Source organism: Globicephala melas, chromosome 14 (assembly GCF_963455315.2).
Source record: "Globicephala melas chromosome 14, mGloMel1.2, whole genome shotgun sequence".
NCBI lineage: Eukaryota > Metazoa > Chordata > Mammalia > Artiodactyla > Delphinidae > Globicephala > Globicephala melas.
The window spans coordinates 57,490,481-57,514,561 of record NC_083327.1 but is presented as its reverse complement, the minus strand read 5'-3'; the positions used below and the strand labels follow the sequence as shown (position 1 = coordinate 57,514,561).

The 24,081-nt window shown below is 41.5% G+C and overlaps 1 protein-coding gene across 37 annotated transcripts in view; it reads left to right on the top strand.

The window, feature by feature from the left end:
• EPB41L2 (erythrocyte membrane protein band 4.1 like 2) overlaps window positions 1-24,081 on the top strand; it is a 319,453-nt gene that overhangs the window by 96,505 nt on the left and 198,867 nt on the right. For 28 of the 37 annotated variants that reach the window (XR_009558813.1, XR_009558812.1, XR_009558815.2 and 25 more), the window contains one exon: window positions 10,589-10,712. The exons of 7 other annotated variants lie outside the window; for them this stretch is intronic. The gene's annotated coding sequence lies outside the window, so the exon portion shown is untranslated. The remainder of the gene's footprint in view (window positions 1-10,588; window positions 10,713-24,081) is intronic. 2 more of the 37 variants (XM_030853457.2, XM_030853460.3) reach the window with 2 other exon arrangements.

Sequence of the window (24,081 nt, the reverse complement as noted above, 5' to 3'; positions counted from 1 at the left end):
CAGTTCATGAGCTGACTTAATACAGACCTTTGCCCACAGGTCTTCTGGTGACTTTCAGCTTTCTTCACAAAAATGCAGGATATTTGGGGCCATTTCATATGGCTAAATGAAAAACGGTGTGTATTTGGCTCCGTTTAAAGCAAGTAGCCTTGAGAGATGGGCCTGCCTAGAAATTGACTACATTTTTGTGGGAGAACGGGTGAAAAGGGCAGTTTCCTGTGTTGCTGCCAAAAGGTCTGAACAATTTGTAGTAGCTTGTGGCTGGAAAACAACTTCTGTGAGGCAAAAACAGCAACTGCAAACTGGTTCTGGGTATGTGTGAGAAAATGCTCTTCTTTCCTACTTGATTGTTGGGCTTTATAGAAATTTTATATAGTGAATTTTAAAACTCAGCTGCTTAAAGTGGTGTTTTGGTTGACTTGGATAAAAACCCGGGGAAATATATTTGGAGGTAGCCCAAGTGGTGCATAGTGTAGTACTTAAAAAAGGGCAGCATTTATACTTTGCTTTTACTGTAACCATGGGCTTGGAGGGTAATCTGTTTTTCTCCTGCCTTAAAAAGTTCAGGTAGGGCTTCCCTGGTGGCGCAGTGGTTGGGAGTCCGCCTGCCGATGCAGAGGGCGCGGGTTCGTGCCCCGGTCTGGGAGGATCCCGTGTGCCGCGGAGCGGCTGGGCCCGCGCGTCCGGAGCCTGTGCTCGGCGGCGGGAGAGGCCCACGTACCGCAAAAAAAAAAAAAAAAAAAAATGTAGGTAAATCTTGGTATCTAAGGTGTGTGTTGTTTTTACAGGAATGGATTTTTTTTACAGGAATGGATTTTTAAAGTTAACTTATTAAGCGTGTGTTTTCTTAGTTCACTTGGGTGGCGTGTACCATTTTGTATTAGAAGTATGTTTATGAAACATATGTGAAACTACTGGCAATTACTACTTGACGGTACTGACAGTGTGCCGGGCTCCATGCTCATGTCCTTATATTGGCCATGTCGTTTACTTCTCTGGAGAGGGAAAAAGCTTAGGGTAAGTGTCAGGTAACTAGAAAATGGTTGAAAGGGGCCAGGATTTGGAGTCTGGTCTGTGCGTTACTAATTGTATCAGAATAGTTACTATTTCAGATACTCATTTTGTAGAATTAAAATCTGTTAAAGATTTTTTTTTTTGGTAGAATGGGCTTGGATATGTGGAATAAAGGTAGACTTGGTTTGATTTAGTTTTGATGTTTTCACTAAGCTCTTTTTCAGTTGCAGCTTTCACCAGACCTGAGCATCTGTATACTTATTGTTGCCTAAATGCTCCAGACTTTAGTTTTTTGGCCTTAATTTTGACCTCCCTCTTCTGTTGGGGATATCTATTAGCTTTTCGTTAAACTGCAATAGCTGATTAAGGCATCACCCTTTTAATATTTTGCCCTGTTCATGAACATCAGTGTCTTCTTTATTTAGTAAATAGGCTGGTGCTCATAATCTAGCACAGTGATTCTCAACCGGGATGGGGATGGTAGGTGACTTTTGTTCTGTAGGGAACATTTGGCAATGTCTGGAGACTTTTTTTTTTTTTTTTTTTTTTTTTTAGGTACGTGGGCCTCTCACTGCTGTGGCCTCTCCCATTGCGGAGCACAGGCTCCGGACGCGCAGGCCCAGCGGCCATGGCTCACGGGCCCAGCCGCTCTGCGGCATGTGGGATCCTCCCGGACTGGGCCCGAACCCACGTCCCCTGCATCGGCAGGCGGACTCCCAACCACTGTGCTACCAGGGTAGCCCTGGAGACATTTTTGATTGCCATGACTTGATGCACTACTAGCATCTCTGTGTAGAGGCCAGGAATGCTGCTAAACATCCTACGATGCACAGGACAGCTCTTCAGACAACGAAGAATTATCTGGCCAAAATGTCAAGAGTGCAGAGGTTGAAATACCCTGACCTAGCTAACATAGGGCACAGACCAAATCTTATTAGAAACTGTTTCTGTGAGATTTATTTTTTAAAATTTATTTAATTAATTTATTTATTTTTGGCTGTGTTGGGTCTTCTTTGCTGTGCATGGGCTTCTTATTGCGGTAGCTTCTCTTGTTGCAGAGCACGAGTTTCAGTAGTTGTGGCTCGCGGGGTCTAGAGTGCAGGCTCAGTAGCTGTGGCGCCTGGGCTTAGTTGCTCCGCGGCATGTGGGATCTTCCCGGACCAGGGCTCGAACCGCGTTCCCTGCATTGGCAGGTGGCTTCTTAACCACTGTGCACCCAGGGAAGTCCTGTGAAATTTTTTTTTAAATAAAAAAACAACTCTGTTAATTTGGCAAGTTTTTATTCTCTTTTCTAGAGGTGGCGGAAGAGGCTATCCATCTGTCTGCTCACCTAGCCCTAAGCCAAATGACACAAGTTGACCTTGTGCTGGATTCTGTCTTCTAGCTGCTCCTTATCTTCATCCCCTATGCTGACCTAGACGAGGTCACACCGTCAACTATTATCTGCCATTATCTTAGCCAGGATTAGTTGACTACCTATTAAGAATGGTACATGAAATACCTTAGCTTGGGGTGGGAGAAAAGCAAAAGAATGGAAGGAATACCCACCAAAGTTTTGACTGGGATGAAGATCGTAGTGTGCCTCTCACCGTTATATTGAGTTCAGAGGTTACAATTGTGAGTGATCTTCATAGGCCCACACATACCTACAGTGCCAACTGTTGACTAGCTTTTGTAAACTGAAAACAAATAGAATGGATGAATGGAATTTTCAGATAATCTGAAAAAGAAGAAATCTCTAGGTCCAGTAGCTATCGCATAGCTGTCATATTGGTAGGGAAATTGACTGACTTTTGCATTTTGTCTTGTGAATTCTTGGGCCTAACCTTTGTGATTTTGATTAAATGTAACAAGTTGCAAGGAGCAACCTGTACCGTATCTTGATGTCTTTGCAAGTACTTGGGATGCTGTACCTCCTTTCTTTGCATCTTCATCCTTCAGAGATGGATTTCACCATCATTCTCTGCTCGTCTGCTTTTTTGCAGGTTGCTTTAAGTAGGTATTTCTCAGAGTGAACTGTAATCATTGGCTTCCTCTCCTGCGGCCCTTACTAGGTTATGTGTCCCAGCACAGTGCTCGGTATATAGTGGCCATTCCCCACACATGGAGTGGATGAATGGAGGAGGAGGGGGAGGGAGGAGGAAGAAACACCTTAGGAATCTTAAAACTCAGTAACAGAAGACAGTTGGTAGAGCTTTGGAAACTCAGGGGCTGGGAAAGGAGCCTAAGTAAGTGAAGGGTGGGAATTGTTATGTTAACATGACCTTATTGGTGTTGCTTGTGCTGTGCACATTGTTTTTTTTTTTTTTTTTTAAATGTTAGCAGTCTGGGTGACTGAGGCGGGAAGGCTAGCCCGTGGCCTCGGCCATATCTGCAGGTCTAAGTGGTGTTCATGTCTTTGACCTGAGGTTCCTCTAAGCTAAATTACCCTCTTGCTCTGGAGGGCATATAGCCTTTGCATGTTCTCAAATCTGCCTATTTTCTGGCATATGTGATTTCAGTCTAGATTTCTCAACTGAGTAGTCAGGTCGTGTACGGCCCCCCTCCAGCAAGAACTGAGATAGGTAGGTAGGTAGATAGATAGATAGATATTGGCTGCGTTGGGTCTTCATTGCTGTGTGCGGGCTTTCTCTAGTTGTGGTGAGCAAGGGCTACTCTTCGTTACAGTGCACGGGCTTCTCATTGCAGTGGCTTCTCTTGGCGTGGATCACGGGCTCTAGGTGCGTGGGTTTCAGTAGTTACGGCACACGGGTTCAGTAGTTGTGGCTCGTGGGCTCTAGAGCGCAGGCTCAGTAGTTGTGGCACACGGGCTTAGTTGCTCCGCGGCACGTGGGATCTTCCCGGAGCAGGGATCGAACCTGTGTCCCCTGCATTGGCAGGCAGATTCTTAACCACTGTGCCACCAGGGAAGTCACAGGAACTGAGTTTTAAAGTGATAGAAATAACCCTTGAAACCCTGCAGTGATTTCCCTGTGGCAGCTCTCTTACAGCACATTGAGTTCTGGTCTTGACCTTTTATTGCCTCCTTGGGCAAATTTGCTTCCTTAGCTTTCACTTCTCCTGGCCCTTGAATTTCAAGAGACACAGCTTTATTTTACTCTGGGGTTTATTATGTGCCTGAGTGCCACTGTTAGTGGCCTGGGTTAGAATAAACAGCAACTCTGTAATGCACCTGTTTTGTCTTTCTGTTGAATTACATAAAAACATTTGTTAGACATTTTGATTCAAAATAGAGATAATTATGGGAAAAGCTGTTTTCTTTCAGCAAAAGGCCCACTAGCCAGGCACCAGTGCTTATCGCTGTGGCCACGCCGTTGGACTTGTCCCTTGCAAATTGAACATGCCTGATTGCACAGGTGTTTGCATGGCTGAACAAATTATATTTGGACAATGAACTGTTATGCCTGACAGTGATTAGAGAGGCAGGGCAGAGTTGTACATGGACTACTTTGGTAAGAGAATTGAGGAGAGAATATTACCAAACATTTTTGTAAGATAAGAGAAAACCAAGACTTATTCTTTTCTTCTCTAATGGTTAAATGCCCTTAAACTTGTTAATATTGGAAGTCAGCCTTGTACTGGGCAGATTTTTTAAGAAAAAGAATGGCTAGTAACTTTTTAATTTCTTATAACATTGACTTTGTTGAACACTCTTTGGTTTTCCTTATTGGAGGACAGCTGTAGTAAGATTGTGGCTGAGATCATAGGAAGATCCAATATCCAGTGTCATATATTTTTTGTCTGTCATTTTTTTGGCTTTATGTGTAAGTGTGAAATCTATGTCCAGGTGAGTGGCGGTGTGGGTTGACTAGGAAACTGTCGTAGGATATATCTGGAGATCTCTAAGAGTCCTGTTAAAGTTCGTGGCCGTGAATTTGAATGGAGAAAAGTTATCATCATCACGTTTTTTGTTTGGCGGCATGGGTGCAAGGCTGAAGTAGGGCCAGAGTTAGGTGGAGCCACAGAGCACACAGATGTGCTGGAGGACAGCAGGGCTGGGAGCTGAGGGTCTAGTGGTGGCCCGTGGAATCCAAGCTGCGGAAGGAGGGTAGTGAAGACAGGGCAGCGGGAAGGTGGTGGAGGCACAGGCTGCTCAGGGCCAAAGTAGTTGGGGGTGGTGGTTCAAGAAGCAGGGCGGAAGGGGATCAGAGGTTGGGACGAACGAAAGTGAGATAATGGTAGAATCATATAGAGGTCTGGGGCAGGATTTTCCAAGAAATCATTTTAGAAGGTCATGGCTGGCATTTAGAAAATGAATAAACAACATGAGAGTTGGGGCCTTATCTAGCCTACACAGAATTTTACCTGAAGTGAAAAAAGAAGGCTTCCCCTTTGGGAGAAGCTTTCCATCAGCAGTTATCGTACCTTGGATCCACCTCCCTGGCTGGAGCGGAGCTCTGCCACTGCAGGAATCTTCCCCTTGGGAGAAGAAAGAGAAAGGGGAGTGGAAGGAAAGAGGTGCCCCTTTTCCGCTGAGGCAGCCCGCTGGCAGGGAGAAGGCTCACTGCGGAGAGGGGCTGGGGCTGGATTTGGCACAGACTGCCTAGGCTTTAGGCCTGATCAGAGAGACCATTTGAAAACTGTGTTTCCATTAAAACTGGGTGTGTTTACTGTGTATTTGTGAACTGGGTTGGGATGTAAATGTTTTACTCTGGGTCACAAAAAAATTGAAAGCTAGTGTTTGGGAAGCGTGGGAATGGGTAACTGAGGGTGCGGAGGGCAGGATCATGGGGTTCACTTTTAAAGGAGGAACCAACGTGCACACGCATGCACGCGCACACACACGCACACACACACCCTCTGCTCTTCTGCTCTGTGCCTTAGAGAAAGGAGTAGGTAGGAGTATGGGTAATAAAAACGATTTCGATTTGGAATGCATTCTAGGTTTGGGATTCAGCCCCCCTCTCCCCTAGTAGAGGCTACACGTGGTCGGGTGGTAGAGAAAAGTATGACCCAGGTATCGGTTGACCTTCTGGCTCAACACTGGGTCTGTGGAGCTTCCCTGTCAGACTGAGGGAAATAGATTGGAAAAAAGTCGGCGTGTGGGTCATCGCCAAGATCCTGTAATTCTGGAAAAGGTGCGGGGTGAGGAGAGGGGGCTTTTGATGTGCTCTGGGTCATAGGGAGAGAGCGTTCTGCAACTTAGAGTTACGGTGACAACATAACACGTAATCAGCCGTAGAAAATTGAAAATTAATTTTTAGAGGGTTGTGAGGGGACAAAACTCAGTAAAAGATCAAGCAGACAGTTGTGGGAATTGTGAGATAGAAGTTCCGGCTTCTTTCTCCTTCTGCTGTCTTGATGATTTTTTAAAAAACATTAGCATCAGCATCCCAGTGTGATCTTGGCTTTGCCTTTAGAAACGTGAAGCAGACAAACACATCTGGATGTTCCTGGTCCATCTCCCATTGCTGTGAGTAGTAAAATCTTGACAGTAAATTGTAAGGCCTTGTGTGGCTTTCTAGACGGAACTCTGGGAGGTGGAGAGTTTCCCTTTGTATTGGACCATGTTGGTCAGGCGTTGGCAGTGGGAAGCAGGTGGCCGCAGTTCCGTGGCTCTTAAAGGATCAGGGCACTGTGAAGTGGGGAGTTAGGTGGTTTGGGCAGAGGCCCAGTTTCCCGCGGATCTTTATTCCCAGTTTCCAAGAGTTGCCATGCCAACCCCTGGTCAGGTACCTGATCTCTGGGTGGGCCCCTGGCTGGAGCAGTGGTGGGATCAGGATTCTTCATCGGGCTGTCTAGTATGAATGAAGGAGGGCAGAAAGGGTCATCCCCCACTCATTCTTCTGGGGAGCAAATGTGTTTTAGTTGAAACTCCTTATGTGTGTTTTCCTTAGAAGTGTTAAAATTTGCAGTTAAGTTTTCAAGTACTTTCAGGTGTGTTATAGATTAATTGGACCTTCTTAAGCAGGCTTGGGGAGTTAATATTCCCTTTAATGACTGTTTCTGTGGGGGGAAAATAATAATAGCTAACATTTACTTAGAGTTTACTTTATGTCAGAAACCGTCATTCTATATTATCTTACCTGTACAGATAGCCAGGAATTAGATTTTCTTAGCTTCATTTTACAGAGTAAGGATTGAGGCTCTCATCTCCAGCTTCACTTTTGTCATCCTCATCTCATTCCCCCAGTGTGCTCACTCTGTCCCCAACCAAGTCCTCACTTCATCTTGGGTTGGCGTGCATGTATGGTTTTTTTTCCGTCCAAGGCAGTGACTCAAAATCTGGCCGATCATGAGTCAGGGATTGCCTATAGACAGGCGTGCAGAATTAGTCCCTCTCAGGCCTGCTGGATGTTAAAGAACGGTTTAGAGCTGCTCAAGTTTGACCTTCAAGGATGGTGCTGATTGTATCTGCTGTGCTCTACGAAATGTTTAAAGCTAAAAAGTTGTAAATGCTGGATTCCTAAGCAGGGTACAGTCAAGTGTGACTGTGAGGTTTCTTGGGCCAGAGGAAAGACTGTGTTTTATGTTAAATAGCATTGGGTGGCCTAAGCTGCATTCCAGAGACAGTTCAGAGCCATGGCTGGTAATGACATCACCTCCACAGGTGCCAAATCATTCTTTTTTTTTTTTTTCCAATATAGGCTGCCCATGCCTTTTTTTTTTCTTTTCTTTTTTTTTTTTTAAGGACGTTTAAGTACTGCTGTGAGGTTTTGTTGCAAAATAAGTATGAAATCCAATTCTGGGTGTGTGTGTGGAAGTAGGGAGATGAAAATACAGTGCTTTGGGAAAACCACGCACTTCCAGAAATTCCAGTTTTAGGTTACTCGCGTTCAGTCACTCCCAAGAGATTTTTACGGGGAAGGGTAGGGACAGAGGAGGGGATTCAGACTAGATGAGAACAGTAGTTGTGGAAAAACAAAGTGGAGGGGCTTTCCCCCTCTACTTTCCCCCTAATCCAAGATGGACCTGTCATGTTTCCAAGAGAACTCTGATTTCCAGTGTATTTCGTAGAGGCTGAAGAGCTCTGATTCCGAATGTCAAGCTTGGATTCAAGGGATTGAATCTTTTTCATGATAAATGTATGTGTTTGTTGAATAGAACTTGGAATACAGAGAAACAAATAATAAAAGCCAGCCTCATTCCTATTTTCAGACACAATCACTTACTATTATATTGTTTTCATTATTTATAACCGTACATTCAGTGGTTTAAATCCTTCAGTAAATGCGCATTTGTATACATTTCACAAAGTAGGGCTCATGCTGTGTGTTTGGTTTTGCCATGCCAAGTAGTTTTCTTAGAATGTAGAACTTTAGAACTATGAGGTACTTTAAGAGGTAATGAATCCTCCCTGTCTTTATTTTATAGATGAGAAAATTTAGTGAAATGAAGTTAAATGACTTGCTCTTAATTCCCATGACTTTCAGAGCTGGAATCAGAACTGGTTCCACCTAGCCCAGTATACTTTTAACTATCCCATTCTGCCTATTTTACTGGTGAAAATTTGTGAAGTATTATCCTCTAGGATAAATTAGAAAGCATTGCCCCAGAGAATTTATTTAATCCATCTCATATAACTTTGAGTCTGAAAAGAAGTGAAACATTGAGACTACACACACACACCTGTGTACTTAAATTAATTTGCCCCAAGTGATTTGGAGAAGTTTAGAAACCATTATGAGATGGCTGGATTGCTGCTCTTTTAGGATTATTTGATGTGAACCTGAAAGGAGTGAAGCTGAAAAATGTATGTTTTACACTAAGCATAAGTGTCTCTGAAGTGTTTCTTTTCTGCCATGTTAAAACAATAAATGTCTTCAAACTTTTTAGTGGTTTTGCCAAACTGTTAGTTATCATCTCCTATGCCAGATTTCTTCTACTCTGGAATTATATTTGCCTTATTTTGCTGAATTCCTGTAGTTCTTAGCTGTATAATTCCTTTGGTAATTTCTCACACAAGTCTTAACGGCATTTCTTCAACTGTTATCTTGAAATGTGGGCACATTATGAATGTTAACTTTCCACGGGGTTGTGTGAATGAGCAGTCTGGACTTTCAGCTCCTCAAGGACAAGGATGTTGTCTTGTTACTTTCCTTCTTTCCTTCTACCTCTCTCCCCTCTGCTTTGTCTCATCTCCAGAGTACTAGCAGAGCGCCTTGTAGGCTCACCCTATTATTACTAAAACTTGGTAAAAGAGTTCTGAACGCAGTTAAGGCAAATTAGGGAACATGGCCTCCTCTCTCCTCTCTGTGAGTTGATAGTCCTGCGGGTAATGCGGATTTCAGGAATATCTCTGCAAGAAAAGCAAGTCTAGCATGATTTGCACATTGCCTTGGTCAGTGGGTATTTAGATGTCCTTTTTAAGGCAGTTGTTATGGATTCAGACAATATACTGGCACACACAGCCTCAGACTCACCGTCACCTCTGTTTGACCTTAGTTAATCTAGAAGAAACCATATAAAACAGCTGACGGGAGGGCTCCTGGAGGGCTGTCTGAAAAGTAGGTGATGGAGAATCCTGTTTTTGTTTTTCTTGGAAAAATTTCTCTACAAGAAGTCTTCAGCGTATTAAATTCTGCATCTTGAAGACTTATGATTTTGTACATTTCTTGACTTTTTGTATTGAGAGAATTGAAGGTGGGATGAAGAAACTTAGTGTTGAAAATCTCAGGAGTAGGGAGTGGGGAAGAAAGGAAATAATTGCTGGGATATATTTGTAGTTGGGGGAAGAAGGAAAGGGAGTAAGAATGGAAAGAGATCGAGAAATAAGGATGAATAGCCAAATATTAGGGTGGGGACAAAATCTGAATGTCATTTGGCAAAGTTGATTATACTTTTGGTTTTTTTCCAGAGGTTTTTCAAATGATTGGGGTGGGTGGGGAAATTCCACTAGAGATGACAGCTTAAGTGTTGGAGGAATAAAATGGAAATAGTCTGAGTGACTAAAGTAGGAAGAAACAGAATTAAGAAAATTCTGTTTCTTTCTTTTTTTTCTGGCAGTGCTCTGCGTTTCTTATGATGCTGTGCTTAATTTATTCCAAAAAGTTTGTTCAGTGTAGTGTGAAGAATCTCCTTTTTGATCAACTCCTTTTTTTCCTGTCTCTAAGCTGCTTGCCTTAGAATAGGTGTGGAGGCCTCCCCATCACCCAACTTGCTCACTGTGGAGAAGTGTTAGGACATAGAACGTGGGATGCAAAAGGAGACCAATTCTAGGAGCTGGCAGCACCCACGTCACTCAGGGACCAAGTACACTTGTATGATGTGTGTGCGCACACAAGTGTGTTCTTTTCCCTTAAAGAAGTCTCGTGTTGCTGGAGTGTGATCTTATTTGTCTTGCGAAGTCTTTTTAAATTCATTATATTTAAGTAATAATGGCTCTGCATACTTTCCAGCTGTTTGGAGTTATTTTCCACCTGTTTCTGTTTGGTTCAGTGAAAAGAGGAAAATAATTTGGGAATTAATTTTACAATTGGAAAAGGAACACTACCTCCTAAAGATATTTATGTTTACCAGTGGGTTCTAGTATCAGTCGTATTATTTCCTGACCTGGGGCTGGGCCGCTTCTGACATAAGCGTTAGTAACTGAATTGTGTCAGCACTGCTACTTAAGGCGTTTATCTTAATCCAGGCGTCCTTGGATCTGCCAGCGAGCAAGGTGGGAGCAAGGTGGGAGCAGTGATCGCAGAGCTGGGCTTCACGTGTGAGTTCCGAGGAGTTCGGGTGGTTACCCAGTGAATCCATTCCTGGTAAATGTGAGTCGGTGTTTTTCTTTAGATGCTCTGTTTTGACCACATGAGAGGCAGTGGTATTTAAGTTATTTACAGTGTCATTCTCCTAAAACGGAATGAATATCCCTGAATTCTATCTCACAAGGCCCTGTTATGCAGCAAAGGTAGGTAAAGGATGACTACCAGTGAGGTACCAGCCGCAGAGCTGGTTGAGATATGGTCCAGATTTTGGTATTTGGGTTGGTTGGCTTTTCTGGAAGATAAACTTATATTGTGTTTATATAGGTATATCCTAAAAGTTCTTTGTGACTGTTACACAATATATTTAAGTGTTCCAGAAGAATAAAATAGTGTGTTTCTTGTCTTACGGCTTCGGTCTGATAGGCACGGCTGCTGCTCTCTTGCGCGGGTACCTCCTCACTATTTCCTTGTTCCTGCTTTCCGCCCTCATTTTCTGTGCCACCTTGAGCGGTGAAAGGAAGATCTTGCACACTTCCATCTGATAAATGCTTTGCATGAAGGAGAGATTATGGCAATGCTTGTAGTTTAAAAAAAAAAAAAAAGGTAGCCACTAGTCTACTTTTTTTTTTTTTTTAATGTTTTTTAAGCCTGTGGGGAATTGGAAGCTCCACAGTGTGAGGTGCATTGGGAAAGGAAAAACCAAGAGGAAAGCATGTTTTGGGAAAATGAGCTGCATTTGAGAAAATGCTGAGGGGCAAATTGATTCAGAAACGTGAGCTCATCACCTGGTTGATGTAATAAGTTCATGCAAATGAGAAATACCTGGCCAGGAGGTTAGGTTGCTGCCTTTTCTTACAATATTCTTTAAAAAAAAAAAATCCCTCAGTCACTTAGTTTAGAATTTCTTAGATTCTTTGGTGTTTGTTATACAAAGGATTGGCTACATTATTTTTTCAGGCACCTCCCAGACCTAAACTTACATGATTCAGGAGGACTGTATATCCCCAAACATATTATCATAGGACTTATTTCAGAGCCATTTCTATTTTCTTCTTGCTTCTCTTAGAATTCAGTACCTTTTTGAAGATAACAACCTTTTAGGTCAGTCTTAACCCCTGAGAACCAATCATGCAGGTGAAGATAGTAAGTCCTACACTCCTCACATTTTCCTCGTATGAACCTTAAAAGATGGCATGAGATTTCTCATTATAAATGTGCCAAAATAGTGTTTATTCCATCAGAGTGTCGTTTAGTTTAATATTAGGCTTACTTTATTGAATCATTAAGGTGATTATCTTGGATAAGAGAAAAATAAGATGATGATGCCTGGAATTGTTTGGAAAAATAGGTGCCCTCGGTTTCTGTTTTTAGAGGTGTTTTCTTATGCCCTCATTTTTTTCTACCCAAATGGACTAAGCATAACTTTGTACAAAGTGGTGTGTGTTTTGCTCTGGGGGATACAGAGATGATGAGTAAGACAGACTTGTTAAGTATGGTGGGTAAGATGTAGGCATAGGGCCAGTACTGTAGAAAAGTGCTGAGCTCTGGAAGCGGGGAAGGGAGTGCTGTGGGCATCTGGAGGAGGGAAGGGTGGCAGGGAAGTCTTTGGCAAGGCCATAGCCTGGTAACTGGATTTTGCCCGATGGTGGTGGTGATGGGCATGCTTCTCAGTTTGCTCACTTCTCAGAAGAGTCTGGAGGAGTGAGCCTGGAGTCTCTTGGCTTTTCCCTCAACAATAGAAATCATCATGGATAGTATCAGGGCCTGCATGTCAGGTGGAAGACTGGGTTTTTTTCCTGCAGTTACTGAGGTTTTCCAAACAGGTGAATTATGTGATCAGAACTGGAGTTTAGGAAGATGAGGTGGGTAGCCCTGTTCAAAGTAGGGCTAACAAATTTATGAGAAACTATTAGTTATGAGAAAAAATTTACCTGTTGGTAGTTTATTTATTGGTTTTACTTACTTTAATCAGAGTCTACTGTTTGTAATTATAACTGCGTTTTTTTCCTACAGTACAAAAATCATCAAACTGTTTTTTAGGGCATTCTCCACTGAAGATAACTAAGTACATACACTTCAGGTAAATGTGAGGAACCTTCTCCACCAAATATATTTAGATATTTATTTTGTAATTAATCCTGGCTCTTGGCATTCTCTTGCTGGTTTATTTTTCTGAAGGCATTTCTTAAGCCCTTCTCATAACAGTGTTTTGAAGACATTGCTTGATGGAGTGGGTGTATCCCAATTTCCTCTCTACCTCCAATTTATTAAGCATTTACTTCCATTTCAGTATGCTATTTTAGGACATTTCTTGTCCCATTTTTGACAGTAGTTTGTCTTTAATCCTTGTGAACATTATTTGATGTTGTTAGTCTTGAAATTCAAAGTAAGGTGTCTTGGAAAGAAAGTCAGAATTTCATAGCTAATAAGTGAAAGAGTTGGAATCAAAACTCACATCTGCCCATTACTGAATCATTTTATACTGAGTCATTTTACATCTACAAGTCTCAATTTCCTTATCTGTAAAATGGAGGCATTGACAGTACATTTTTAATACAATGTCTTTGGGAAGTTAAGCGAAATGATAAGTGTGCTGGCATAGCTTATTTATAAGCCATCTCTTAAACAAAATGAATTATAGATGCACAGTGTTTATGAATCTAACATCGTTAATTCAACTGATCTGTAATTTTATATTTCTAATTTTAAAGTTATTTTTCTTTTCAGATTTACAATTTGAAATTACCCAACTTTTAAAACTTTAAGCACTCTTTTACTTTTCTGTACCATAATGAGTGAAACTTGTATTCTCAATAGTTTCTTTTAATTCTTCTCCACAGACTGTCATTCTACACGTTGAGCTCTGTTTTGTGTTAATTTTTACTGCCTTTCCCCCCTGAAATAAAATAGTCCTGTAATGTCCTAGTGGAAACATTGTTCTCTTTGTTTGGGCTAAAGAAGTGCCTTTGTCATTCCTTTGAGACATTCTGCAGATGCCATTTTGCAGTTCTGAAAAATATGTCGCTGTCCTCCTTGCTGCTGTGTTAAATTGTGTGTGTGTATGGCTTGGTATTTTAATGAAGTTGTAGTGAAAACTTGACAGTGATACTTGTCATATGATGATAAAATAAAGAAAGGTTCTTTCCTGATTCAATGTAGATACGTGTTCCCTGTCTATAGTGCTGTGTGGTCTGAAAGTAGACCCCTCCTGCACTCAGATGTTTGATGCTTTTTGACTAACTTCATAGGAAACTGTTAAAACAACTTCTTCTGACATGTACTGCTTTTTAAAGATCTCTTAATTTATATGTTCTGAATAGCATTTTAAGTGGCAAGTACACAGTCTAATTTGCTAAGTGGCTTTAATCCTTGTAGTAAGAAGTGGGGCAAAAATCTTTTGGGAAATTACCCTGATAAAATCCAGGAAATTCCTTTCATTCTTTTAAATCCAGTTAAAATCTAACTTTAAAAAAAGGCCTCTGATGTAACAGTGTCTGAAAGCATGTGCTTCTTAGAGTAATTTCTTGTAGACAGTGCCAAGCTCAAGGAAGAATGGCATGAATGTACCTCTGTGTTTTAGGTAAATCTATACCACATGGCACATGACCAGTTTATTATAACTTTGCTGGGACTTAGTCATCCTGTTTTGTACTGCTTTAAAAGTGCTAAAGCAGGAGAAATAAAGGGAGAAAACTTCATATTTTTTATTTTAATGGACTTAATCTATTAAGATATTTCTTAATTATAATATGTTCAGTGGAGAAAACTTGGTGATATAGAAAAATACAAATAAAGCAAAATTTCCCATTGCCCACATTCAGAAACAACCATTGTTACCGTTTTGGTTGAGCATTTCCAGTGTTTTATCTGTGAACACATAGGTTAAAATCAGAGCATTATCCTTTTTTTTTAAATGATTCTTTAAAAAGTTTTTAATTTTATTTATTTATTTTTGGCTGCGTTGGGTCTTTGTTGCTGCACGCGGGCTTTCTCTAGTTGCGGTGAGCGGGGGCTACTCTTCATTGCAGTGCGCAGGCTTCTCATTGTGGTGACTTCTCTTGTTGTGGAACACAGTTGCAGACCACAGGCTCTAGACGCATGGGCTTCAGTAGTTGTGGCTTGTGGGCTCTAGAGCGCAGGCTCAGAAGTTTTGGCACACGGGCTTAGTTGCTCCGTGGTATGTGGGATCTTCCCCGACCAGGGCTCGAACCCATGTCCCCTGCATTGGCAGGCAGATTTTTAATCACTGCGCCACCAGGGAAGCCCCAGCATTATCTTTTTAAACCTGCTTATTTTTCCTTGGCAAAAATACAGTGAATGTATCTAAACTTTTTTTTTAAATTGTGAAGTATAGTTGATGTACAGTATTGTTAATTGCAAGTGTACAGCAAAGTAATTCGGTTATACATATGTATATATCTATATTCTTTTAAAAATTCTTTTCCATTATAGTTTATTACAGGATATAGAATATTGTTTTCTGCACTATACAGTAAATCCTTGTTGTTTTTCTATTTTATATATGATAGTGTGCATCTGTTAATCCCATACTCCCAGTTATTCCTCCCTCCCTTCCCCTTTGGTAACTGTAAGTTTGTTTTCTGTGTCTGTAAATTCTTTTTTTTTTAACATAAATTTATTTATTATGGCTGCGTTGGGTCTTCATTGTTGCATGTGGGCTTTCTCTAGTTGCGGTGAACAGGGGCTACTCTTCGTTGAGGTGCGCAGGCTTCTCATTGCGGTGGCTTCTCTTGTCATGGAACACAGGTTCTAGGTGCGCGGGCTCAGTAGTTGTGGCTCGCCGGTTCTAGAGCGTAGGCTTAGTAGTTGTGGCGCAGGGGCTTAGTTGCTCTGCAGCATGTGGAATCTTCCCGGACCAGGGATCGAACCCCTGTCCCCTGCATTGGCAGGTGGATTCTTTTTTTTTTTTAAACATCTTTATTGGAGTATAATTGCCCTACAGTGGTGTGTTAGTTTCTGCTTTATAACAAAGTGAATCAGCCATACATATACATATATCCCTATATCTCCTCCCTCTTGTGTCTCCCTCCCACCCTCCCTATCCCATCCCTCTAGGTGGTCACAAAGCACCTAGCTGATCTCCCTATGCTATGCGGCTGCTTCCCACTAGCTATCTGTTTTATGTTTGGTAGTGTATATATGTCCATGCCACTCTCTCACTTCGTTCCAGCTTACCCTTCCCCCTCCCCGTGTCTTCAAGTCCATTCTCTACGTTGGCAGGCGGATTCTTAACCATTGCACCACCAGGGAAGTCCTGTAAATCCTTAAGATAGTAGTACTTAATTTTGGGAATGTTACTCCGTAGGGCATTCATGCATTAGATGGACTCACTTGAAAGTTCTCAGTTAGTAGAAAGTCCGTGAATTTATTGCCTAAAGATATACGAGTCAGAAAAGGATAGGCTAATCATTTTGGATGTTTTCCAGGATCATAAAAGCATAATAAGTCTATATTAGAACTGTTAAGAAGCCTTTGAAACAAGTAAAGATCTGATCACATAAGCCCTGGCTTGTCCTGGACAGCTGGCTCACTGATTTCCAACAAGAGCTGATTCTGCTGTGGCCTGACTCCTGTCGTCTGGGGCAGAGGTACACAGGGATTACAGTGTGTGTATATGTCTAGCCATCAGCTGGGCTTGTTTTAGACAGTGATACCAAGCCCTGTGTCATCCCATTCCATCTGTTTCTTTTAAAAATAAATATACAATTGGTACAGGACAGATCCTGTTACAATAAACTCCATGGCAGAAATAAACTTTCTTTACGTGGGTATTCCTATATAATTAAAGGTTGAGGTGGGAGGAAACCTTCTCCCTGCGATTGGTGGATACTCAGACCAGTCCTTCTCCAGAAGACAAGAAGAACCTCAAGCCTGGTTCTTATTACTCTAGGATCCAATGGGAAGAATATTACTTTTGATATTAAGATGATAAGAGAGCAGAAACAAATTTCCTTATCTTGTTATAACTGTGCCGTTTTGTTTGTTCATTCAACATTTATTGAATTAGATGTTCTGATATATATAGTTAACATGGAATTACAGGGGATAATGGGAAGAGATAAAAAGGGATTAAGGAGGAGGATATGAGATACCTGAATTATGGCTGAACCCAAATGGCTTGAATAGAACTAGCCAAATTCTTTATAGAGCGTGGCTGACTATGGTGGGAGGAAAAGATCAGGGAGATGGTGACAAAGGGGGAAGTTAGGTATGGCAGCTAAGTTGATTATTTAGGAGTGCTACATTTTACCCTTTTTGACTAATATATATGTACGTACACACACATTTCTATACATTTAAGTATAATGTATATTTGTGTGTATATCACCTTACATAGGTCAGCTGCAGGTACAGTCCTTCCCTCCCGAAGCACAGACCATACAAAGTCCTGTTGACCTACTTCATCTAGTTGCAATGACTTGTCTCATAGAACACGGTGTACTGGTGATGTTTATTCCTCTAGCTTCATTTCCATCCAGATCATTTGTCAGTGATCAGCTGCATTGTTCAGATTTCCCACCTGGACAGTGCTCTGCCCTGCCCTGTCGCATAGCCATAAATATTGCTCTGGGCATAGCTCATCCTTGAAGTGTGATTCCTGATCAGATCTTACTGCCCCTTGTTCTGTCCCCTGGGAAGAGTGCCTTCATCAGTCACATAGACCCCAGGGCCGTCTTGGGGGAGGGACTGCATTACTCTTAGCCCATTTGAGTTTGACTTGGCCATTCTTGGCATCCTGCTTTCTCTGCCAGTGGGTATGGCTGGAGTGGTAGCCACTCTCTGCTGGGCTGGTTTGCCATGTACCAGACTTCTCTTTCAGAGCCTTGTGATTTGTGAGAGAGTGTGTGTACCATAAATTCACAAATAACTTGATCCCCATCCACACCCCCAAAGTTTTATTCTGAGTGTTCTGTGGTTTAAAAATCAGCAACAGAGCTATTGTTAGGTTTGGTCACAAACTGCCTGTTTTTAACCTTATACCTGGAAGCTTGGGTTGGATTTTTTTTTTCTTTTTTTCTTCAAGTGTAGACAGGGGAAGTGGACAGTCTAGACAGAGGAGAGTCAGCATTAATGAGGACACGGAAGCATTTCGTGTTGAGGAGGCTGGTATAGCTGGAGTTCAGGGTGTGCGTGAGAGGGCATGGGAAGCAGAAGACGAGCTGCAGATCTGGATTGGAGCCAGTCGGTGCTGAACCCAGGAAGTTATACTGAGGAGTTTGGTCTCCGTACTCCCTGCAGAGCCACTGGAAGCCTTTCAGAAATTTTCATTGCTATTATTTTTTTGAAGTAAGAGGCATAATTACAAATATCTGTGTTTTAGAAACATTACACACCAGGTTTTCTGAAGAATTACCAGATTTCCCTGGGTATTTGTGCTGGTGATTTTTACCCTCAGTTAAAGGTGTCTGCCCGAGGAAGCCTCCTTTCATATTTCTTTTATTTATGGCTTCTAGGTGACACTTCCAACTCCAGTAGGCACTTGTGTATTTCTGTTCGGTAAAATCTGGTGCTATGATTTGGGTGGTATTTATTGTACAAGTGACTAGGATCAAACATTTATTTAACTTAATTTTAATAGTAAATCTCATTGTTACTAGTTCAGTACATTGTTTTTACTACACAATAATAATCTGAAGCTTGGCCACACTGATTTAAGGAGGTGTCTTTGGTATTTGTTGCTCTTTATTATGAGGCAAACTTGTGCCCAGTCTTACTGTGCACCAGGCTGGGCGTTCAAAGATGAGGAAGAAGACTGCGTTGCCGATAAGTTCACAGTGAGGCAAACTGATACCAGGAATTCAAAAATGGTCATTTTAGCAGTAGAAATACCTATAGAGAAAAGGACAACAAAGTGAGCCTGGATGAAGAGAGAGGAAAGGATCAGGAGTGACGCCTGTACTGAGTTTATTTCCTTCTTTTACTGGAATTTTTGTTTGTACTACTTAATGAGTATGATTCATCCATCCATCCATTCATTCATTCATCAAATGTTCCTTTGGCTACCTTACTGTATGCCAAGTATTGTATTGGGCTCTGAGGGATATGGTGGTAAGATTGCAGTCTTTGCCCCTAGGAATCTGACTGTTCACATGGAGAGGCAGCCAGTCAGTAGCAGAGAGAAGCATTCTGGGGACTGGAAATTGCCCCGCAAAACTGGATAAATAAAATTTTCGTAATCATTTTGCTTAATAATAAAATCATACCACGTATCAAGTATGTGAGAGGGAGAATCCATTTGTAAATTACCTTCTTAATAGTTGTTCAAGAAATATTTGTTGAATGAATGAATGTATCTTTTTTTTTTTCGGTACGCGGGCCTCTCACTGTTGTGGCCTCTCCCGTTGCGGAGCACAGGCTCCGGACGCGCAGGCTCAGCGGCCATGGCTCACGGGCCCAGCCGCTCCGCAGCATGTGGGATCTTCCTGGACCGGGGCACGAACCCATGTTCCGTGTATCGGCAGGCAGGCTCTCAACCACTGTGCCACCAGGGAAGCCCAAATGAATGTATCTTGTGTAAGAACAGGTTTTTACAAATTGGTATTAATACAAAAGAACATTTGCATCATTTGCTACTGGCTATCCCTTCAGGGAAGGGATACTTTTTTTTTTTTCCCCCAGTTGAAATTTCCAGGAAGTATAACTGTCCTAGGGTTTCTTTCCAAGCATTTTTCTGAAGCCAATGGGTGGGTGCATGTTTAGATCCAAGAGAAACAAATTATAACCATGATGTGAACTTTTCACAGTCTTAGAATAAAAGCTTGAAAAAATATTTTTTATGCTTCTCTCTTGCAAATGCTAAATATCCTTTTCTAAAGAGGAGTAAAACAAAGATAACAAGTTAAGCATATTAGGTCTTCATATTGTTCCCACCTCCCCTAGTAATTAGCACAACCCCTCAAAATGTTCATTGATAATTTTTGGCCATAATTTCACATCTTAAAATTTGGTAGAAAGAAGTACATACGTGGTGAAGTTCAAATAACATTGGGCATTGCTGTTTTAAAGAATATAGGCATTTTGGGAGTCAAAGAACAAAAATATTACTATAGCATTAGATTTATGAAGACAAGCAAACTAAAATGTGGGTACCCAATAACAAGAGCTTTCTATTACACAAAAGATAAATAAGACACGTCAAAAGTCTCTTAGCTTAAATTTATTAAATATGAATGTAATTGGGAAGAGGTGAAGGCTTTGTAAACTGTAAAGCCCCTGTAAATGTGTATTTGGTGTAACAGATTAAATTGCTCTCTCCTACCCCCCATATGACTACCAGCATGGTTTGTGTAGGTGTGGAAGAAGATAGCCATGGAAGTGCCCGTTCTACTAGGTTAGCTAATAGAAAGGGAAAGTGGAAATAAGGTAGGAAAGGAGTACCACAGCCTTAAAATGGACATATTTTAGGTTCAAAGCTGCTGGTGTTTCCACGTCATGGACTTTGAGCCAAGATTATCCAGTTTAGTAACAAAAATTTACATGTATAATTAGGTTTTAAGCACCTTCAGGACGTTTACTTACACCCTAACATAGTATATGGACCACAGTTATTTATAGTGTTATGAATTCTTTTTCTAGACTTTTTCCCCCCTTAATCTTATAGTAAACAGAGCACCTCATTTCTGCTGTCTAGGGCCATCTCTTTGATTTGCCATCACAATTCATTCTGTACAAATCACACTTTGTTTCTTCATGCCATTTCTCTTGTTCCCAGTCCTTGTACTTAAAGTAGATTTTTTTGTACACAGCGTAGAATTGGGTCTTACTTTTACCCACTCTGACAATCTGTCTTTTAATTGGTGCATTTAGACCGTTTACATTTCATCTAATTGCTGGTGGTGTTGTCCAGTACCACGTTGCTCTTTGTTTTCTGTTTGTCCCATCTGTTCTTTCTTTTTCTCTTCCTGCTTTCCTCTGGATTGAGTATTTTTCTTCGAGTCCATTTTATCTTCACTATTGACTTATTCCTTTATACCTCTTTGTTTGTTAACTAATTTAAATTAACTCATTAATTTGTCTCCAAACCCTCTGTTCCTCCTTTGTTAACTATTTCAGTGAATGACATTGCTGCCTAATTAATTGCTCTTTCTTTATCTCTTTCTTGACTCCCGTGTTGCCAAATTCTTGTCATTCTACCAGTTGAATATTTCTTGAATTTATCCATTCCTTCCACTAACACCTTCTCTATTCAGATACTATAACGTGCACAAAACTAAGCTCTCTCATGGTCCAGTTTTTTTTTTTTTTTTAATAAATTTATTTATTTATTTTTGGCTGTGTTGGGTCTTCGTTGCTGTGCGCGGGCTTTCTCTAGTTGTGGAGAGCGGGGGCTACTCTTTTTTTTTTTTTTTTTTGCGGTACGCAGGCCTCTCACTGTTGTGGCCTCTCCCGTTGCAGATCACAGGCTCCGGACGTGCAGGCTCAGTGGCCATGGCTCACGGGCCCAGCCGCTCCGCGGCATGTGGGATCTTCCCGGACTGGGGCACGAACCCGTGTTCCCTGCATCGGCAGGCGGACTCTCAACCACTGCGCCACCAGGGAAGCCTGGGGGCTACTCTTAATTGCAGCGTACGGGCTTCTCATTGCGGTGTCTTCTCCTGTTGCACAGCATAGGCTTTAGGCATGCGGGCTTCAGTAGTTGTGGCACACGGGCTCAGTAGTTGTGGCTTGCAGGCTCTAGAGCGCAGGCTCAGTAGTTGTGTTGCACGGCTTAGTTGCTCCGCAGCATGTGAGATCTTCCTGCACCAGGGCTCGAACCCGTGTTCCCTGCATTGGCAGGTGGATTCTTAACCACTGCGCCACCAGGGAAACCCTCATGGTCCAGTTTTAACTTTGGTAGCCAAAGAAACACAGGTCTCAACATTGACAAAGAATTGACAAACCACTTACGTTTTTACTCTGGTCTCTTGAAAAACCAAAAGGTGGTTCCATTATAACAGCAAAACTTAAAAATTCTTTTCATCACTTTATGAATTTTTCTGATTCTTCCTCATCACAGTTTAAAACCAGCCCTCATACTCCCTCCCTTCAGCCAGTCTCCTCCCAAACAATAAACACCAACTCTCTCAGTTACAGTTTGAGTCTCCCCTGTGTTCTTTGTAGATCTATTCTTTTCTATAGTAATTGAGCCCATCCCACAGTATATCAGTCAAGTTGCTTTCAGAATTGAAATTACAATGGCAGAATTCTTTTTGGGGGAGAGGGAGCAGAGACTGTGGCTACCCATTTGTTAATATTTTATTTTTTAAACATTAATACAGCTATCATTTCTTGTCTGGATAAATATGTAATGTTCTGTCTGGTCTTCGTGGGGTTTTTTTTTTTTCCCCTCTAGTTTAAGAAAATTTTTGTTCTTCATGTTGTAGTGAGAATAGTAGTTTTAAAGTCCTTTTAGTTTTCTGCTTAAAGTCCTTTCATGGTACCACTTTGCTTTTCAGAAGAGGCTCAAACTTTGTGACGTAGCTTTTACCTTATGAGGTTCTTGCTGTTCTAGATTTTAACTTACTAATTGGGTTTCCTTGCTCATATGTCAGGTTTTCTCTCATGTCTAGACTTATGTGCATGTTGCCAGCAGTATTCTACTCTCAAGTCTTCATTTAGATATAGCTTCCTCTGGGTATCTTTCCTTCTATGGTTCTTCCTTCCACTGGGCCCTCTCCTCCCTGTTTAGATAACCTCCCCCCTCTCCGATTGACTTTGCTTTGCCTTTCTCCCTCATCAGGTTATAAGCTCCACAAAGGCAGTTATCACGTCTGTGTTCACAATTGTTTGACAGTCAATGGGCTCTTAATTATTTGCTGAATGAATGAATAATTCCTGAATAATCTGATAGGGGGTTTCCTATCTTTTCTTTCTTAGCACTTATCTTGCCCTGTTGAGCTGGTTTGTAGCCAGTGTTCCTTAGGTAGATTAACCTAATATACTGAGACTTCCTTCTGAATATTTCCTCATAGAACACATGTAGGTGATGCTGTATCTGCTTGAATAGGTAGATTCCATCTGCCATGTTTGGTTGTTATAGTACCTTGAACTCCATTCTTGTTATGCAGACTTTTATTTAGTTCTAGCCCTTTTGGATGCTCTGCCAGTCAAAAAGTTTTTTTTTTTTTTTTTTTTTTTAAGGAAATCCTAGCTCTTAAGATGCTTTTTTCTCTATTACTGTATTACCAAAACTTTCAAGAATAGTCACTTGTTTGGAACTAAGGTAGAAGATTAATAATAGTAACAAATGCTAGAAGTAGGGTTATTCTCTCCCAAATCATCATCTCTTTCTTTGATTTTTGGAATCCTCTCCAGGAACTTAGATGTCACATCATCGCTTCAAACTCAGTGTCCCTAAAAGTTCCAAAATCTTGAACCTTCCAGTCTTTTGAGCTGGAAAGCTTGGCATTATTTTTTAGTTGTGCCTCTTCTTTATCTACTGTCTATTTAGACATCAATGCCTATGGATTTTTTTCTCTGAAACTTTTAAAATATCAGTCCTTTATTCATCATTGCTACTGCTGCTTCCACACAAGTCTGTTTTTCTCTTAGCTTTATTGAGGTATAATTGACAAAATTGTAATATATTGAAAGTGTACAACATGATGATTTGATGTATGTATACATTGTGAAATGATTCCTAAAATCAAAGTAACACATCCATCACTTCACAGTTACGTTTTTTTGGCGAGAGAACACTTAAGACCCACTGTCTTAGCAAATTTCATGTATACAGTACACTGTTATTAACTGTAGTCACCGTGGTGTACACTAGCTTCTCAGAACTTATTCATAAGTGAAAGTTTGTACCCTGTGACCAACTTCTCCCTGTTTCCCTCACCTTCATGAACCTTTTTATGTAGCCTTCCATTTAGACTGTCCCTGCTTCTACTATCTCTCCTTTCCAATTCAGGGCCCCCAAATTTATCTTCAAGCAACATTTAGTGGTTATCCTGCTTGGCCGCAGCCAAACATTCGGGGGATTGGAACCCGTGTACACTGCAAGTGGGAATGTCAGATGGTGCAGCCATTTTGGAAGCCAGTCTGGTAGTTCCTCAAAAACCTTAACACAGAGCTATCATTTAACCTGGCTATTCTACTCCTAGGTATATGCCCAAGAGAAGTGAAATCATATGTCCACACAAAAAGTTGTACCATGGGGGCTTCCCTGGTGGCGCAGTGGTTGAGAGTCCGCCTGGTGATGCAGGGGACACGGGTTCGTGCCCCGGTCCGGGAAGATCCCGTGTGCCGCGGAGTGGCTCGGCCCGTGAGCCATGGCCGCTGAGCCTGCGTGTCTGGAGCCTGTGCTCCGCAACGGGAGAGGCCACAGCGGTGAGAGGCCCGCGTACCGCAAAAAAAAAAAAAAAAAAGTTGTACCATGAATGTTCACAACAGCATTATTCATAATAATCCAAAATCAGAAACAATACAA